A 17,691-nucleotide genomic window follows, 5' to 3' on the forward strand; every position below is an offset into this window, starting at 1 on the left:
CCCTTCAAGGGCACTGTCTTAATCTCCTTTCCCAGTCTCTACCTCCCAAAGGTCCCATCACTTCTGAATAGCTCCACAGACTGGCACCCGATACTTTAGCATACAGGCCTTTAGGACACAGAAGATCCAAGTTGTCCTTGTAATCTCAGCACTTCAGAGATGGAGGCAGAAATATCACAAATTCTAAGTCAGCCGGGGCCACACAGTAAGAATCCATCAGAGAAAAACAAACAAAAGACAAACTACAAACTCACAAAGGACCCAATCACAAGATAAGGCAAACTGAACTCTGCAACAAAATACAAAAAGCAGTCTCTTTACACACATCCAGATGAGTCCATCCTGGCATGAATCAATAGATATTTCAGGTAATTAAAACATTAGCTAAATATGTATTTTACATTATCTATGGTGGAGTTTCATTATTAATATTTTTAGCATCTAATTTACCACAGGACAATGTGTGACCCTGGGGTGTACATTCAAGTGACTCACTGGCTGGGTTATGGCCATCACCTCCGGATTTACCAATGAATTCTCTAACACCCAAACTACTGACCAGATGCACTTGGGTGTTGCTGTGGCATTGGTGAATTAATGGAGAGTGATTTTTGCTTTGGCTGTGCTGTTCTGTTTGTTTCTGACACAGTCTTGCTCTCTGGCCCCAATGACCTAGAACTCACTGCGTAGAACACGCTTGGCCTAAGATTTGCAGTGATTCCAGGCATGCACCAAGCCACCATGCCCAGCTCTTAGATGCTTAAAAACTCCCAACGGCTCGCTCTCCATTTTCACATTTTATTAGAAACCTTATCCAACTACCGTGGTTGCCCAGATATTCAGAAAACCACCTCTGAACACACTCCTGATTTTCTATTTTATTTTACGCATATGAATGTTTTGCCTGTACATATGTGTACCATGTGTGCTTCCATGGTTTGTCTCTGACACAAACTCTGAATTTGCCCAATCCAAAATGAAATTTCCATAATTGTTTAATAAAACTGATACTAGGAAACTTTTCTGAATAATTCCGGGTGGGAACAATGGGGCATCTTAGACATTGCGAAACTTTGGTGGTTAAATGGACAGGCCAGCCGCTGCAGGTCCCGCATGTCCCTCACCAAGCATTTGCTATATTTCCTTTAGCAAGTCATACTCAAACTTTTCACTAATTCCTAAGGGGGAAATGAATGTTAACACAAAAATACCTCTGATTCACAGGCAATGGTGCGTAAAAATGACCAGACTGCTCTTCACACATCTTTTACTTGCGAGCACATGTCTGGCATTCTCGTGTAATCTGCAGTTTTAGCAATTCCAATTGTGGGGCTGGGGCAGCAGAGATGGCTCAGTGGTTAAGAGCACTGGAAACTGTCTGTTACTCCAGGCAGAGATCCAATGTCTCTGGCCAGGGTGGACATTGGCATGCATGTGTATATACTCACACAGAGACATAACTAAAAATAAACAAAATCTTTAGAAAATTGCCCTTATAAGAGTACTAAGTACACGAAGTACTAAGAGTATCAAGCATAGGTAAATCTGAGCGGTCAAGTCAAGGAAAACAATTGCTGTCTGTGCTCTGGACCCCAGGCTGAGCAGATAGAGAGAACACAATTTAGATAGAAATAATCTTGGTATAACTTATTCCTGTTTGACCTTTACATGTCATCATCTGTATTTAAATTGGTATGTATACACAGGTTCAACACGCATATACCACCTTTGTACGTCTTACCAGATTTTCTCAGTTTTGGCATTCTGCTGATACTTGGAGCCAATATACCATGTGATAAGAGCTGTTGCATAGGGCATCCTAGACTGAGCCCGCGAGAGACCAATATCATGGCCCCAGTGGTGATAGTCAGCATTTTGGTTGAGATGTTATCAAAAGTTGCTATCTTACTCATGCAGTGCTGGGGATCAAGTTCCACGTGACACACGTGCTAATCAAGGGTTCTACCACTGAGCCCTATACCCAGCCTTGCCAGGAAACCATTAGCATACTTTTATTGTATGTTTAGACATACATATTTAAATGAATGCCTGTGTTAATCTTTTAGGAAGCTTGCATGACTTCATGACAGCTTGTTATGAAACAAACATATTCTTTTCAGGAAAGAAGGATGGAAGAAAATACTGAAATCTTATTCATCAACACTTTATACAGGAATTTTCGATGAACTTAAATCACATTCCAACTGATTTTTCAACATGTTCCCTCAAGTAAAGTTCCACCGAAAAATAAACATTAGATATAAGATACTGAAACTATGTAAGCGCACAGGAAGGGAAGGGGATATAGGGATGTCAGGTTCATCTGTGGCCCAGTGAGTGGGTACCAGTCAGCAGATGCTTTTGAACTGTCTGGCAGGATTTTCAAGAGGCTGAACCTTTAAGCTGAGCCAGCTGCAGGAACCTGAAGAACCTGTGGAATGTGGAGTGTTGTAGGGGTCTGTCTGGTCAGGCCCACGGCAGAGCCATGCAGTTTTGTTTGTGGAAAGGCAACATGCTCACATTTCTGCTATTTTATCCTGATGCAAGTTGCCATGGAGACTGGCATGAAGATGGCACTCAGCCAGGCAGAGTTCTAAGTTGAAGAAAGCGTGTGTGTGTGAGTGCATGCATGCACACACTCACGCACACACACCCCAGCTTGTTTTCTAACCTAGTCCTCAAATCAGTACATCCTGTTGTGTGCATAATCAACTTCTTAAAAATGGACTTCATGTCCTTGTCTGTTTGGAGGAACGGTTAAACTGCTGTTTCTTTTCTAACTTGCCAAAAGAAACATCGCCAGACAAAGAGGGCTAGAGATGCTAAAGACTTCACCATGCAGCTCAGAGAACCAGGATGAGCAGCTAGCGGGCAACTGATGGCAGAAGAAACACTCAGGAAACAGGAAGGAGAGTTCACTGGCAAGTCTTCCTTTAGTTAAAGACAAATGTGACCTGTAACCCAAGTGCTCCAAAGCCTGCAGCTAGAGGATTTCTGTGGGTTTGATACCCGTGTGAGTTACAGAGTGATGCTTCAGAAATGAGAGAGAGAGAGAGAGAGAGAGAGAGAGAGAGAGAGAGAGAGAGAGAGGAGATGATAGATAGATAGATAGATAGATAGATAGATAGATAGATAGATAGATAGATAGATAGGACAAAACAGCATCACTGTCCAAGGAAGTGCGTTATAAAGCGATATAGCATTTATTCTATTTGTACATCAAAGTGTAAAACAATAAGACAAGTTTTGAAGATTTTTTGCAGTTTTTTTTTTCAAAGCAGTTAAACTGGAGTTGTATTTTTCTTTGGGATCCTTAAAACTCTCAAATTTAATCCAATATTTGGTGTTCAGAACACTTCTACTGCAACATTCAGATCTGGGGCGTTTTGTAAAAAGCACTGACTGAATACTGAAGTATGCCTAATTTGGGAGAAAATCGGGAACATCAGAATCCCTGGTAATTTCCCCAAACCATATCACAAACATAAATAAGAGCAGTGTGAATTTCTCTTAGTGCTTGTTTAGATAACAAGTCTCCATTTAACATGCATAACTGCCAATCTAAAACATCCCATCTTACCTATGTAGAAGGGATGAAAATACAGACAGCATTGCTGCTGTTCTATCAGGGAAGGCAGGGAGAACAAAGTCTCCAACCCAAGCAGAAAATGTTGACAAGACTAGCCTCTAGCCTTGCTTTTCTTTCTTTTCTCTTCTTTTTCTTCTTCTTCTTCTTCTTCTTCTTCTTCTTCTTCTTCTTCTTCTTCTTCTTCTTCTTCTTCTTCTTCTTCTTCTTCTTCTTCTTCTTCCTCCTCCTCCTCCTCCTCCTCCTCCTCCTCCTCCTCCTCCTCCTCCCTCTCCCTCTCTCTCTCTCTCTCTCTCTCTCTCTTTCTCTCTCTGTCTCTCTCTCTCTCTGTCTCTCTCTCTCTGTCTCTCTCGATAGGGTTTCTCTGTAGTTTTGGATCCTGTCCTGGAACTAGCTCTTGTAAACCAGGCTGGCCTCAAACTCACAGAGATCCGCCTGCCTCTGCCTCCCAAGTGCTAAGATTAAAGGCATGCGCCACCACCACCGCCTCTACCACCTCCACCACTACCATCACTAACTCTACCACCATCACCACCTCTACCACCTCCACCACTACCATCACTACCTCTCCCACCATCACTGCCTCTACCACCTCCACCACTACCATCACTACCTCTCCCACCATCACTGCCTCTACCACCTCCACCACTACCATCACTACCTCTCCCACCATCACCGCCCCTACCACCTCCACCACTACCATCACTACCTCTCCCACCATCACTGCCTCTACCACCTCCACCACTACCATCACTACCTCTACCACCATCACTGCCTCTACCACCTCCACCACTACCATCACTACCTCTACCACCATCACCGCCTCTACCACCTCCACCACTACCATCACTACCTCCACCACCGTCTCCACCACTACCACCACTGCCACCAACTCCAGCACCGCCTCCACCACCACCTCCACCACCACTAGGCATATTGATGATCTTTTATAATTCCAGTGATGGAGAGGTTCAGGTAGGTGAACCCTTGAGACCTCTTTCCACCCAGCCTAGCCTACTTAATGAGTTACAAGCCAGTGAGAGACTCAAGGGCACAAGCCTGGGTGGGGGTGGGGAGGAGGAAGTGGATGGTACTAGAACTATCACTCTGAATTTGTCCTCTGGTCTCCACAAATATGCACCCATACAGACACACACACACACACGTAAACACACATCTACACATAAAGCTGAGTTTTTATTATAGGATATAGAATAAAAAATTCAATATTCATCCTATGATACTTCTATCTTCAATGAAATTTGGCCATGACATTTACCTATCCATGAACTTAGCTTCCACTTCCCCAAGTGTTCCTCAACAGCATCTTACTAAAACTACTTAGAAGATTAAGACATCACCAACATCACCTTCCCTCACCCCCACCCCTGCCAAGCTCTGACCTGTGCTGATCTAGGCAACCATGACAATGAGGGTGCTTGACAAGGGCTGTGTGATTTTTAACTTTTCACAAATGAAATGAACACCATGCCCACATGTCTCTGCAGAAACGTTAGCTTTAAAAGACTCACCCGTGCAAAACACATGAAGAGCTAGTCTGGGGAAGGAATAACAGAGAGGCAAAAATAGTCATTTTCTTCCAGAGCTGAAATTGCACGGAGGGTAATGGTAATTTACCTCCAGTGACAAAGGGGAAATTTTATCCCAAGCATTTTATCTCAGATGATTTGGTTTAAACAAAAGTGATTTCTTCTATGGACTCTGACAATTGAAGCCATCCCTGGTATGTCTGTACCTGTGCATGATCCCAGAGGGGACTCAGATTTTACAATTCCATACATTTACATAACAAATTTCATTCATTTCTTCTCCCCTTCCTTTCCTTCATCTATATCCCCCTCCCAGTAGCTCTTCTTGGCATGTCCCTACATTCAGTCTTCCTAGTGTGTGTGGCTCATTGGGTTTCATCAGTTCCTTGTCCGAGTGTGGGTGGGAAGTTATTCAGAGGAACAAAAGAAACCTATCTATGGTTATGTCACCAAAGAAAGCGACACTCCTTCCCTAATAAGCCTTAACTGCCCACAGTCTGCTGGGAGGGGTGTGGCCTCAGGGACCCTTCCCTCAACCTAAGGAAATGTTGATGGTTTTATGCAGATGTTTGGGTTGTTAGTTTTTGTGATCACCCCCTACATGTTCCACTTTTTAATCCTTCTGATGCCCAGAACATCTGCGCCTAATGATAGCTCTTTATAATCAGACCAGACTAGGGTCTTTCTGGACTATATTCTATCACGTTCCTCCTTCTAATAAAACTCATCTGTCCAGAATTTGGCTCTTGCAGGGCCTGCTGCATGGTCTAACATGAGGACTAAATGCTGATAATCTGATAAAATGTGCCTAATGGCTGAGAGTAATTGGTCGGCCACTGTTCTGGGCTGATAAAATTGTGCAGTAGGAGCAGGCAAAATAACTCAACACCTTCAGGGTTCTATGAAGACACTTCCAGGTTTTTAAGTTGAAGCAAGAAAACGAGCTTCAGGGAATATTGGTCTATGTTCTCTTTCCATTTCCACATGTGTATATGTATTGATGTGTATATGCGCATGTACACGCATGGGTGTACACACTTGCATACATTGAAGCAATCATCCTCCACTTCATTCAGTGAGGTGGGGTGTCTTGAGCAAACCCAGAGCTCACTCACTAATTGGCTAACAGAGACGAGCTAGCTCATCTCCTGCCTTGCAAGGCTGGAATTACAAGGAGGCCACCATGCCTACCTCTCACCTGCATGAGTTCCTGGGTACAAACATTGGTCCTCAAGCTTTGTCAGCAAGCATTTTACCACTGAACCATCCCCAAGCCTAGCATTTGTCTTTCTTATAGCAGAGCCCTTAAATGTAAATTTCACTGATTTTGATTGAGGAAGGAGATCAAGAAGACAAAAGGTCCCATGACATCTCAATGCAGAATGTGCTATGTAGTGACTCACGCCCTGGACTAGCCAGGAATCTTCATTTACCAACCTTCTTTTCTTTCTTCCACTGATGTCTAACTCATTTTGAATTACTTCTGTGTGCTAAACTTCTTTCAAATAGAAGTCAAAAGCTCTATTTTAAGAGATGTGTGTTTGTGTGTCTATTGTCTGTCTGTAAGTGTATTTGTGTGGCATGTGTATGTGCAAGGTGTGCATGTCTGTGCACATATATGCAGTGGTCAGAGGAGGGTGTCAGGTGTCCCACTCCACTACTTCCTGCCTTATTCCCTTTAAAGACTGTCTTCCACTGAACCTGGACTTGGCTCTTTGTGAGAAACTCACCTGAAACCCCTTGTCTCCAATTCCCATAGTGCTATGGATACAAATACATGTATAGTTGTGTCCTGCCTTTCCTGGGTGTTGGGGATCTGAACACAGGCCCTATGTTTGAAGAGCAAGTGCTCATGACTTCTGAGTTATGTTCCCAGGCCGAGAGATGCTTTCAATATCAATTTGCAAATAATCAAAATTGCTTGTAGCTGAAACAACCAAAAGAAAAACAGGCATCATAAATTTTATGTAAAGGAATGCGTATTCTCTTTGCAAGGTAGCTCAGTGCCTTGGCAGCTGTAGGCAGCCATTAGTATTTGGCATTATTGACTGAGCTGTCATCAGAGGAAGGGACCCTGGGAGTGAATTCCCTCTGATGGGAAGGGCAGTGGGAAACCCATGATTATATGAATACGCATACGGCAGCTCAAACCCCGTCTTTCTACGAGAAGGAAATTGAAGGGCAAGGGTGCATTGCCTTTCACATCCAGAGTGACAGGGGTGGCAGGACAGCTGTCCAGATGTCCCTTCCAGCGCCACAGTATCAATGTTCACATCCGATAGGAAAGGGGCACACCTGGGAATAGATGATTAATCAGTGCCCAAAGAAATGCCACCTGGAGTAAAAGCTCTGACACTGACTTACATGTCCTTTACATATTATATAGTGAGCAAAGATGGGAGATATGTGCAAAGCTCCCAATTTGAAGAAAACAAATGTAAGTTTCATTTAAAGGTATGTAACCGACATTTTCAGAAGAAGCTAAGTTTTATCCCAGTCAAGACTTTCTCTCTCCCTCTCTTCCTCCCTCCCTTTCTCTCCCTCCCTCCTTCCCCCTGCTACCCTCTCTTTCTCTGTGTGTGTGTGTGTCCAGAAGCCAATACTGGATGTCTTTCTCCATCAACTTCCACCTTATTGTTTTAAGATAGGGTCTCTTACTGAAAATAGAGTTCACCAACTCAACTAGACTGTGTGGGCAGATGGGCCCATTGATCTTCCTGCCTCTGCCTTCCCAGCATGGCGACTACAAATGCTGCCACAATGGTTGGATTTTATGTGGGTCCTGGGGATCAATCCCATCTTCATGCTTGTGTGTCAAGCACTTTGCTACGCGGTCTCCCTAGTTCTAGCGTAAGTGTCTTGTCCGTGCCCTTTTACCACCCAGGGGACCCACAGCATGGGCATCAGGCTCTGCATACAGAGCTCAGCGTCCATGAGGACACTTCTGAGGTCCTCTTTTGGATTCTCATTGGCAGTGTAGTTTAGATTTTACAGGAAACTCTGGGAACATCGACACATGACAGTTTGGTGAGTAGCACAGGAGCGCCTTGCTTCTCCACGATGAGTGGAGGCACAAAGCGTTCATTGGATGCTGTAGACTATGGTAGAAAACACTGAAGACAAAACCTGATCTCTAATCTGAGCCCTTAACAGTCCACTCTAATCACACTTCAATAATATTCCTTGGAGTGAAACGCAATACCTTCCCTACTTTATCCCTTATCGTGTCAAAGTATTTTTGAGCAGAAGAGTTGATATTTATATTTTTAGACTCAGCTTCCCACCATGGCAGGACTATAATTTAGATAATAACACAAGTAACGATTTTGCTTGGTGTTAAATTACTAGGCATATGCCACGGCTAATTCTGTGATAATATTGGGGGCAGGAAAGTGATCCTTTTGTTTTCCACTGGTCACAATGTGAAGAGCTAAGCATTGATAACGTCAAGGTAGTTAAGGTTTGTAACCCTGGTTCCTCTGACCAGAGATCTGAAGAGCTACTGTGGGTCATCCCCCAAGCACCTCTATGAGGCAGCAAACCATGATGGCAACTCTCCTGCATCATACCACAGGCAGCAGGAGACTGGAGTAGGCCTGCAGAGGCAGTCTAAGGGCAGGGAAGTCTTGGGCCAATGAGAATATCAAAAACACACGAGTCATCACTTGGGGCTAGGGGGTAGTTCGGGGGTAAAATGTTTACCTTGCAGGCTCTGGACTTGAGTAGGTGAGCCCTGACTGGCACCATGCCCCTGACTCCAGCAATCTGGGAAACGACAGATGGATCCCTGGGGAAAATGTTTCTCAGAAAATAAGGTGGAGAGTGATAGAGGCCTGACATTGAGCCCTAACCTTTATATACACACCCATGGATGCGTGAACTTACAACACACAGACACACACAGACACACACACACACCTGAAAAGCAAAGCAGAGTGGAGTGTAAGGAAAAAGGAGCTGGCAGTCTGAATGAGAGAGAGACCTTACCTCAGAGCAGGGGGAGCTCGACTTCTACACAATTCAAGAAAAGCATTTATGGATGATCTTTGCTCACAATATAGATGGTTAGCGGAGTGTCCATGGCAGGTGTCCCAGGACAGTAGCATGGGGAGTGGTCACAAAGGACCAAGTGCCAAGAGCATGTATGCTGTTAGAGGGATATATTTCCTGGGACCAATCACAGGCTGTAGTCCCAGGGGGTCCTGCTGGCACACCCTGGAAGCAGATATAAAGAGTACCTTCTGCCACTCAGCACTCGCCACAGATGCAGGCTGAAAAGATTCTCAGCATAATAACTGCTTGCCAAGGCGCCAAGCCCCATGAGTCAACAGGGGCCCAGGAAGATGGCTCAGTCAATACAGAGCTTGACACACAAACATGGGGACATGTGTTCAGATCCTGGCACCAATGCAAAAGACCAGGTGTGGCAATATACATCTATAATTCTGATGCTAAGGAGGCAGAAACAGGAGACACCATGGAGCCAGACTACCTAACCAGTGAGCTCTGGGTGTAGAGAGACCCTGCCCAGAATATAACGTGGGAAGCAAGCTAGGGTGATAGGAGGTATTTGATGTTGACATCTGACCGCCACACAGACATTCCCGTATGTACATATATATGTACTCTCATACATACATACACACACACACACGCACACACGCACACTCCAGTGATGTATACAAACACAACTAAGTTGCTAGCCTGAAAAGGAGCAAGGCCTGGAACCTGACATGGCAGCTGAAAGCTAGACTCAAAGTCCACACTTCTGTAAAGTCAATTTGAGATGCTTGTTCATTTAACTGAACACAGGCACGCCTCCAGTATCTCCACCCCAGACAGAAGCCAACATAACTATAAAGCAGCATGCAGCGGGGGACGAGTTTAAGGTGCTGGAGAGTGACAGTTAAGTCAATGACAGTTCTTACCCGCGGCCTGGGTTTCTAATACCTGTATTTCTAGTCCCACGGAATGGGACGCCCTCTGCTGGCCTCTCCCTATTCCTGCATAAATGTGGTTTGTGTAAACACACGCAGGCAAACACACACAAAAGCTTATGTTTTAAAAATTACACAAATTGTCCTTTGTTTTGTTATTTGCTTGTTTCTTTATTGCTTTTGGTTTTCGACACAGGGTTTCTGTGTGTAGTCTTGACTGACCTAGCACCTATTGTGTAGACCGGGCTGGCCGCAAATTTAGAGATCTACTTGCCTCTGCTTCCCAAGTATTGGATTAACGGTATGTGCTACCATTGCCCAGCTATAACATTTTCTAAAAAGAGTTATTGGCTTTTTTTTGCTTTTTTTATAAGAAAGAATGAGGACTAAGAGTTGCCAGCACTATCTACGGGATCCTCAGAACAGCAGTCTGACAGTTAGAAGTAAAACTATGTAAAATATATATCAGTATTCTACTGATCGTGACACAGTGATAAAAGTGGGAAAAAAAATCTACATTAATCCCACAGAAAATGTGGAACAAAAGGTAGACATAAAAGGGACATTCTTTATGATTCTACTTATCTGAAGATCATAAAGAGGTAAGAAGGGGCCGGTGAGATGGCTCAGCAGGTAAGGGTGCTTGCTGCCAAGCCCGACGACCTGAGTTCAATCCCTTGGAGCCACTTGATGGAAGGAAATTAAAAACTGTCATGTCATGTGTGCTCCCCACCAAAAAATAAATGAATGTCCTTTTTTGTTTTAAAAAAGGAAGAGATAAAAAGTACCTTGTGGTTTCCTCTGGCATTACTTATGAGTTGAGAAAGGGGGTGAGAGGGGAAGGAAGTTTCTAGCACTAACGACATTTTTGTTCTTGATCTGAGTGTGTCCACTTGGTGTCAAGCTTTCAAAATGCATGACTGCAGTCTGTGCACATCCCTGCACTGCACTTAGCTAACCTCCATTCAGTGCATTCATTTTCAAAATAATATCAATGAATAGTACAGAGTGTAAGACTGTGAACATTGAAAGTGTGAGGTGATGTCCGTACAAAGACACGGTGTTCCGCCAAGCACAGGGCCTGAGTGGCCAGCTACTGGAGTCGCCAGCTGAGAGCACTGTGCCCTCTGGGCAGTGATCGCTCCTCTTTGCCAACCTTCCTCTGTTTCTCCCCAACCCTGCAGCAGGGAGCTGGTAGCTTGCACTTTGATTCCTGATTTTCTCATCTGTAAAACTGCGATATTGTGTAAAGATTCAATTGAGAATACAAAAACTGAACTTCTCAGACTTTGTTTGTGAATGCCACCGATAGTGTTTTCTCTGTCCAGCTATATGAACCAGAAGACCTCTGTGACTCCCATAGCGAGGGAGCCTGGAGTGGGTGAGGCCTTTGTCTCATTAAACAGCTTGACTGTGAGGGGCACTACCAACACCCCAAACAGCACCCCAAGGCAGACAAAAAGTCAGAGAACAGTGTCCTGGGGTTGGAAACTATGTCAGACGTGAGATCAGGGTGACGGGCTATCGAGGGTAAGAACAAGAGAACATTTGTCAGTTTCTACTCATGATCTTGCTCACCACATCGCCAGAGGAAAGCCTTCCCTTTAAACGGTCAGCAAAAGATCAGCAGCTCTTTGTTAAGACAAGAAAATGTCAAGTCGAAATTCTTTGGAAATGCATACACTTATAATAAAACAAGGGGATTTTGGAAAGCGTGACTTCCCAAACATGACTTGGCCACTGATCTTTGGTACTATTATTAATTCTTTTATGTTCTTCATGTGGGAAACATTTTTTGAGAAAAAGAAAATACTAGGAAACAGTATTCAAATTATTCTAGCCAACCAAAATAGAAGTGGCTCATGGGAACCAAGAACAGGACCTCTGAAGACTCAACTCACTTCTGGCTTAGAGGAACGGGGATGAAGCATTGCCAGAGCTGCTCAAAAGAGAACTTAAAGAAATTGGGAAACTGTCACCTGACTTGTATACGGCTGGCTACATGGTTCCCCACTGTGAGGGCCATGGGTTTACAGAATGAGGAAAGCTGGCAGCCCAAAGTTCTTAGCTCCTGAGAAGTTATTAAAAAATCAAACACTCGGGAAAAAAAGCTCAATGAGCTTGGAAGAGAACCAATTAAGGTCCAACTCGGATAGTTGCTATAATACAGGAGTCCAGATGCAAGTGACAGACATCGAGGCTTGAGAAAAACTGGATTAGAAGGCCCCATGGGATAGAGGAGGGAGTAACAAATGCCACTGTCTGCCATAGGGTGCTCAGAGCAGACTGGAAGGAAGTGGATGCTTGGGCAGGTGCGTGGACAGGGTCCAGTGACAGTCATGTGCTTTCCTGCCTGCCCCATCCTAGCCATAGTCTGGTCCTTGCTCTCGTTCCTGCTCATTTGTTCAAGCAACACGCCAGTAATTTCCACACTGACTTGGCCGTTTTACTCTTCCACTTTCTCTCCTTTTGTTGGACTTTATGGCAGGCAGACAGAGCTGGGTTTGCTAGCTAATGAGCCAAATGTATTGTACCTGGTTCTTGGTCTTCATTCACTAATCAGGTGATTCGGTCGGAAGAGTGTGACCAGACCTGTCTAACTCAATTCAGTCTTTCTAAACCAAGGTGTTTAAGGTTAATGCTCTGTTACTCCTAGAACACAGAGTTTTTTCCCTTCTAATTTGGGTCCAGATACTTTAATAAATTTGAAACTAGACTTAATGCTTGATAATTGTCAAGAACACAAACATGGCAGGGATGGGGTGAGGTGGGCGGGAAAAAGTGAAAAAGGGGTTAGTGTTTTCCTTCTTGATTAGGAAGGAAATCTTCACATTTGTTTAACACACAATGGAAAGTCAATTGTAAAACGTTCATAAATGATTTTTTATTTAAACATACCTTATTTCCTTTTATTTTTATATGTGTGAGTATTTTGCTTACATGTATATATGTGAATCACATGTACATAAGTCTGGTGCCTCCCAAGGCCAGAGGAGGGTATTGGTTCCCCTAGAACTGAAGCTACAGGAAGAGGTTGATGCACTCTCAGAGTGCTGGGCCATGAGCCTAATTCCTCTGCAAGAGTAGCAAGTGCTCTTAACCACAGAGCCATCTCTTTAACCTTTTCAAAACTTTAATAGACTTTCTTTAAAAAATATTTTAATTTATTTTTGGAAAGTTTAATACATGTGTTCAATTCATCTAGATCATGTCCACCACCTGTAGAAATCTTTAAGGCAGAAGGCTTATCTCGTGCAATGGAAACTCGCAGGAATCGATGAGGGTGACCCCAGCAAAGACCCCTAACAATGGGAGATGTGGAGCCTGCACAAGTTATCTCCAGTAATCAAGCAAAACTTCCAGTAGAGGGACTGGGACATTAACTCAGGCACAAGACCTTCGACCTACATTTTTTTTCTTCCTACAAGATATGTTGGGGTAAAGGTAAAATTGAGGGAGTGATCAACCAGTGATTGGTTCAGTTTGAGACCCATACCCTAAAAGGGAGTCCACCCCTGAGGCACCAGTACTTAGAAATAGGATACCCCAGTGACCTGTGTTAGAACCAAACACAATTGGCAAAAAAAAAAAAAAAAAAAAAAGACAATGATTCCTTAGTGATGTTCTGTTACACTCTTAGATTGGTTTCTAGTCCAGCTATCATCATGGAGGCTTCATCCAGCAACTGACAAAAACAGATGCAGAGACCCACAGCTGAACATTAGGCAAAGCTTGGGGAATCCTGGGGAAGAGGGAGAGGACAGATTGTAGGAGCCCCTGGGGTCAAGAAGACCACACACACACACACACACACACACACACACACACAAACCCACAGAACCAACTAATCTGAATCACAGAGACTCACAGAGTCTGAACCAACAACCAAAGAGCCTACATGGAACTGACCTAGGCCCTCTGCATATATGTTCCAGTCGTGTAACTTGGTCTTCCTGTAGGACCCCTAACAGTAGGTGCTGGGCTATCTCTGGCAGTTGCCTGCTTTCGGGACCCTTTCTTTCTACTGAATTACTTCATGGAACCTTAAGAAGAGGAGATACCTAGTCTCGCTGCAGCTTGATATACCATGTCTGGCTGAGATCCATGGGAGGTCTATCCTTGTCTGAAGAGAAACAGAGGAGGAGGAGGACAGGAAGTGGGAGGAGAGACTGGGAGGAAAGGTGAGAGGGGCAACATTGGTTGCTGTATAAAAACAAAAGGGATAGAAAATAAACAAACTACTAAAGGCTAATAATAAATATGAATGCATTCATATTACAATTAGTCATATAGACAGAAAACATGGCTGATACAGAGAAAGCCACAAATACTTCACCTTTTAATAAATCATTTCCTCATGTCATCTCCTTCTATTTTTCCCTCTCAACATCACTTTTTCCTCCTCACCCCATTTCAAATTCAATAAACAGATTCTTTTTAAATTTATTTATTTTTATGTTTGTGTATGAGTATTTTGCCTGAATCTATGCACACATAGCCTGTGTGTAGATGAACCTGAAGAAACACACAAGAGGATGGCAGATCTCTTGGAACTTGAGTTAAAGATGGTTGTGAGCCACTGTATGGTTCAGGAAACTGAATCAGGGTCCTCTGTACAGGCAGTCAGAGTTCACCATTGAACCATTTCTCCAGCCCCTCAACAGGGAATTCCTTTAGCTTTGATGTGATCCCAAAACTCAGAAGGAGGGGAAATTTCCTTAGAAAAGTTCTCACTATATCTCATTTCCATCAAAAAACCATTTGCTCACATAGCAGTCATGTGGTAGAAGAGAAAAAATAAAATAAAAAGGGAAACCTAAGCATTGATCCCAAAGTTATCCTCTTTCCTTGTGAAACAAAGATGAGGAAGAGTCACTGGAGCCAGGCTGGCATCTCAACCTCTCATCACTGTGTACCACTGCAGTGACATTGGGCGCTCACTGGTTGATTCCATTCCTGGAGAATGCAGGTGATAAGAGCATACAAACAATAAGATTGTGCAAATTCAGTGACTCAGATAGCAATAAGCACATCTGAAACATAGAACTCAACCCATGTGGTTCTGGAGAAGACATTTGTGTCCCCATGGGAACCTGATTAGTGCAACAAAATCTCACCCATCAGAATATAAAACAGACATAATAATTAGCCTTCTGTTTGCAGCCATGCAACTGGCTTAAAGTGTGTGGGGAATTTAGACATTTTCATAACAAAGAAAGCACAGGGGAAATGACAATATAAAGAGGGAGAAAGCCAAGCAAAAGGTCTTCCCTAAACCCTTAGGTACTGTCATCATATCATACAACTTAAGAAATACACTGCTAAGATTTATCAGTAGTTGAAAGGGTAATGGATATCACAAAAATTTTAAGAATTATATCCTATCACCATCTCTCCTAGTTTCATTTCTGTTGCTGTGATAAAATACCCCAACAAAACCAACTTAGGTCAGATAGGGGTTGCTGTAGCTCAGAATTCCAGTTAGCTCCAAGAAGTCAGGATGGCAGGAGTGTGAAGCAGCTATTCCTCTCATATCCACAGAGAGCAGAGAGAAATGAATGTGCATGTGCTAGCTTGTTTGTGCTCAGCTTGATTTTCTACTCTGTAATGGTCAGGACCCTCTGCCTAGGGAATAGCATTACCCACGATGGGCTGGGTCTTCCTGTAACAGTTAACTAAAGCAATGCCCTATAGACCAACACAATGTAGGTAGTCCCTCATTGCAGCTCTCTTTTTGGGTGATCCTAGGTTCTGTCAAGTTGACTATTAAAGCTGGCTGTCATATCATTTTATTTTGTAGATAAGGAATTGAGGCAACTCTATAACCCAAGCTGTGGGGAAAGTAGAAACCCAAAAGCTCCAAAGCCCAGAGGCTTCTTCTCATCTTGCCAATAATGTATCTAAGAATTGCCTATACGTAGGTTGAGGCTGCTGTTTGTTCCCAGCCACCCAGACCCAAAATAATCACACAGAAACTATATTAATTACAACACTGTTTGACCTATTAGATCAGGCTTCTTATTAACTAACACTTGCATCTTAAATTAACCCATTTATATCAATCTGTATATCGCCAGAAGGCTGTGGCTTACTGGGTAAAGTTCCAGCATCTGTCTTTTTCAGCAACTACATAGCATCTCTTTGACTCTGCCTACTCTATATATCTCTGTTCAGATTTCCTGCCTGGTTATATTCTGCCGTGCCATAGGCCCAAAATGTTTCTTTATTAGCCAATGGTAATAAAACATATTCACAGCATACAGAGGGGAATCCCACATCACCTCCCATTTTCTATCTAAATAAGAAGGGAAGGTTTTAACTTTAACAGAGTAAAATTACATAAAAGAAAACAGGTAGCAAGAAAGAGTTATAGTTACATTATTTAGTCCTTTTACATTTGGCAAATTAAGGAAAATACTCTATCATCAATCACATCTTTGTGAATCTAAAGTTTTATATCTAATTTATCTTTTATGATTATAACTATATTTATTCAACTTCATCAAAGGCTTCAGATGGATATAATAATACCTAAGTAAACATTAAGTAAATTTTAAGCAAATTCCAAAACTCTAAAATTGACAGAGACATCTTATTACCTGGACAGTAACCTAAAGTTCTTCTGTAATGTTGGGGCATCCAACTTCAGCCTAGGCCCATAGTATCCAGCAGACTTTTCCATGAAGCAGGACATTTGAAGATCTGTTTTGCCTTGTAATTGTAAGGTTTGTCAGTCACTTTCTTCTGTGCTTTTCAGAATGTTTGGCAGTTTCTTTGGTGGAGCAAGAACCCTGAAGTACTGTCTTACCTTCTTTTGGCAAGTTCAGCAGTCATTTTTCTGTGGGTCTTGCATGTCAGTTTACACAACATGACATCAAGCAGTTCAGGAAAAGCAGTTTCTTGGCTAGCTAACTCCATGAGAAGTCTCTCTGATGCCCATCATCCTCTTGAAGTAGATTGATGGTGCCAGAAGCAGACATGCCTCACTGTCGAGAAAAGTCTAAGTTTTTAAAACCTTTAAAATACCATGTTCTATAGGCCTTTGAAAGATTTGAAATATATCTCTGTACATCTAGAAAATCTAATTCTCATGAGTACAAATTTGACTATTATAAATGACTACCTGCTAATCTGCAATTTTTAATTTACAGTACACTTTAATGAGCTGTCTAACATAATACCTTAAACAAGAACAGAAATACTTATAACAAAATTGACCTTGAATTTGTGTCAACAGACCAAGATCCATACCAATACAAAGTATTAAATACCTATGTCATATCTCCTTTTTTTAAAAAGAAATTGACTGTGACCATTAATCACTTATAAACAACCCCCTTTAAGTGAAACAAACATTTATAAACAATCATTTTGGGCATTGTTTTCTCCAACCTAGCTTCTGCTGTTTGTTGGGCAAAGTGTTTTTAGGGTTCACAGAGACCTTTCAAATACCATGTGGTTTTTCATCAAAGCACATTAGTCTGGAAGGAATCCAGAGGTTCCAATTCTCTGTAGGAACAAAAGCAGTACCTTTGCCCCCCAAAGTAACATGTCCTTAGAACCAAATTCTAGAGTCAAGATACTTTTATGTTTATTTAGCTTAGCAGCCCATACAATG

This window comes from Chionomys nivalis, chromosome 4, assembly GCF_950005125.1.
Source record: "Chionomys nivalis chromosome 4, mChiNiv1.1, whole genome shotgun sequence".
In the NCBI taxonomy this organism is placed as follows: domain Eukaryota; kingdom Metazoa; phylum Chordata; class Mammalia; order Rodentia; family Cricetidae; genus Chionomys; species Chionomys nivalis.